At 43.8% G+C, this 3,307-nt stretch overlaps 1 pseudogene; it reads right to left on the reverse strand.

Moving 5' to 3' along the window:
* Nucleotides 1-1,509: 1,509 nt before the first annotated feature.
* Nucleotides 1,510-2,932, reverse strand: LOC138442857 (glutamine synthetase pseudogene; annotated as a pseudogene).
* Between the last annotated feature and the right edge of the window lie 375 nt (nt 2,933-3,307).

Below are 3,307 nucleotides of genomic sequence, written 5' to 3' on the forward strand. Positions count from 1 at the left end.
TTGCATACTTTTCTAAGTGACCACTCACTTTTCTAGTCATTCATTATTTTTCCTTTTTTTTTTTTTTTTTTTTGGTAAGAACAAAGGTGGGCTTTATTTTTATTATAAAAGAAAAAAAAAATAACTCCTCAGGAATCTTAACAAAAGAAGGGAACATTTCACATTTAGAGAACAGATACAAAATTATATAAAAAAGATACAAAATTATAACTGTTTAGACTCCAGACTTGTCCCATCTCCTCCAGAGCAGAGATGAGGAGGAGACAGCTGAAGCAAACAAGCAATTCTGTAAAACAAAGACTTAGAAACCCTACAAATATGATTAAAATCTAACTTCTGTTTTGCTTTTATATATATATAAGGCCTGCTTTAGTGACATGATAGTCCCACTGGAAAATAACCCCAATACCCCCTTGTCAGTAACATACTCAAGTTGACCAACCAACTCATATTTCCAAACCCTGTGTGTACAAGTACATGTGTGTCTTTTAAACCTGGGGTTCAGTGGATGGCTACTGCTATCTTGGGCTTCCACCTATTAATTAACCAATGTCAGCTTCCCCAGAAGGGAAAGCAGGGCAGAGAGAAACCCTGAAGTGGTAGTGAGGTAATAACAGCCCCAAACAGCCAACTTTTCCAGCATAGCCTTCCCCATCCCCAACCAAACTCAAAAGGAGATCCTTAATTTCTAAGCAGACTACTTGTCTCAAATTTGGGTTCCCTGTTACCAGAATGGCTTTTTCTCCCTAAAGAGAAAACAGACATTTATCTGCACACCCATGTATATAATTTCTTTTTTATATTTAAGTATAAAAATACTACTCTGCTTTGTGTTATAAATGGAGGATCCCACAATGAGAATCTTTTCTTTTAAAGTAGGGCTATCCATCCATTTATGCTGATTCTGTGAGGGCATTGAGTCCCAGGGAAGGGAAGCTCACACCAGCAGATCTAGGGTGTTTTCCTACCTGAGTTCTCACCCTTTCTTCCCTCCTAATTCTCACTTTTAATATAAAATTGGTTACAAACTCATAAATAATGGAACTTCCCACCAAGAAGGGAAATTCTAACCTAACCACAGAATCCAGTACCCTTCCCCCCACTCCCCATTCAACAACCACTCAGAAAAGTCCTCTGCATCCCTTCACAGTGACTGGGCTCTCTGTCCGGAGAGCTATGCCTATTGGACAAACACACCTGATTAAATGGAAGCAGTGGTTATGTCCCCCCACCCCCAACTAATGTACTAGAAAGCTTCAATGATAGGAAAAAGAAAAGGGTGGCGGTAGGTAGGTGGTTGTGAAGTGATTAAGAACTTGACCCCCTCAATCCTGACCATAGGAAACAAGAGATATTAACTGGGTGTAAGCAGATATTAACTACTTTTGAGTTATAGCTATGAAGACACTGAGAGGGGCAAGAATGGGAGCAAGATGTAGCATTAGGAGGAGTTTTGAGGCTGCAAGTCTAGTCCACGTGGTACTAGTACTGGAAGGGCTCATGGCCAGTTCATTCAGAAGACCACACACGGTGCAAGATGAAGCAGGCTGCCCAGAGACGATCTCCCACATCAACTCCTGCACAGGGCCCTATCTGGAATCCCCACTGCACAGGCATGGCCTTGGCAACCATGCCCCTGATCTTGATGCCAGCGTACAAGCAGGACTGGCAGTGGGCCTCCACAGTGTCCCTGCCAAAGGCCTTGCCCTCTCCCACACTGCAGTAGTATGGACCTTGGGGCCCAGGAAAGCCATTGGAAGGCCAACCAAAGAGGTGCCTTCTGTGCCCCTGAGGGTATATTCCTGCTTCATTCCAAACCAGGGGTGCTGGTTGCTCACCATGTCCATTATCCATTTACAGGGGTGCCATAAATTGGTCTCTGCAGGCTTTGGGTTGTACTTGAAGACTTCACAGAACACCAGCTTGTTGGGGGCCTTGAAGAAAGGGTCCCAAAACATGGCAGCAGGGACAAGATACATGTCACTGTTGGAGCCTCCAGACCAAAAAGTCCTAGACCATCCAAATTTCACTCGGGCAACTCTTCTGTGCACTTGGGCTCAGAATCCAAGGTTCAGGTCTTACAGCACAGCCCTTCTGCAGTACCGTCGATCCAGATGTACAGAGCTCGGACTTCCTTACCCTGAGGTAGGGCCATGTGCACCTGCCTGATGGCTTTGTCCAAGCGGGAGCTAGCTGAGGTGGCCGTGGTGGAAGGTGTTCTGGGTGCCGTGCAAGCAGTGTGCTGGGCAGGCCACGAGAGCACGGTGAGGAGAAGAGATGGGCAGGCTGGGGTGCTGCTGAGAGAGCCTGCTCTTATCCCATTCTCGGCTCTCCACTCTTTTCCTCCTTTTTAACATATGTTAGTATCCCTTATTTGGAGAAGAAGATGGCAACCCACTCCAGTGTTCTTGCCTGGAGAATCCCAGGGACAGAGAAGCCTGGTGGTCTATGGGGTCTATGGGGTCTACGGTGGTCTATGGGGTCGCACAGTCAGACACAACTGAAGTGACTTAGCAGCAGCAGCAGCAGCAACATCACTTATTATGCTGCAATTAACTCACATTAGGGATCTCAGCCTATAAGACATCTGTCTTACAAGCGGAATCAAATTCTGAGACCTCAAGGGTAATTGAATTTCATACTTTATGACAGGAAAATCTAAGGATAGTGCAAATTCCAGTGTTTAGTTAATCTGTCACACATACACCTTAGAACACTCATTTATAATCAAATGTCCCTAAGATCCGTTGTATTTCCAATGTAGAGATGAATCAGAAACCAAGTCCAATGTCACTGCCAGCTGCATTGCATGTGGCCCAGCCCTCATTAGCACACTCCCTTACCCCTCTGATAGAGCTGTGTCAGAGAAGAGGCTGGAACTCCTGGAGTCTAACCTTTCCTCACTCTCAAACTGACCACGTGTGACAACCATGCTTGAGAAAGGGTTTCAGGGAGAGAAAATAAAAATCCGCCCCCACCCCCCAAGAAAAACAAATACACTTTTGCTTACATGTGCATTTTCCTTCACTTCTTTCACAATATTATGATATTTCTATATTTTGATTTTTCCTTCCTTCTTCCTGTGATATCCCTTCTAGGATATTCTATTTGTCTTTCCAACAATAGCCCAGGTAACTGCTGATCTCTTATGTGGCAATACATTCATGAACTTCAGCAAATTAAGAAATAAGAAAGTATGGATTTTGGAATATTCTTCATTTTGAAATAGTAGCTATATTATAGATTTATTATTTCTATCTTTAGTAGAAAATTGTAAAATTTAAATAGCCCATTCAGTCTCAGGGAC

Source organism: Ovis canadensis, chromosome 6 (assembly GCF_042477335.2).
Source record: "Ovis canadensis isolate MfBH-ARS-UI-01 breed Bighorn chromosome 6, ARS-UI_OviCan_v2, whole genome shotgun sequence".
NCBI lineage: Eukaryota > Metazoa > Chordata > Mammalia > Artiodactyla > Bovidae > Ovis > Ovis canadensis.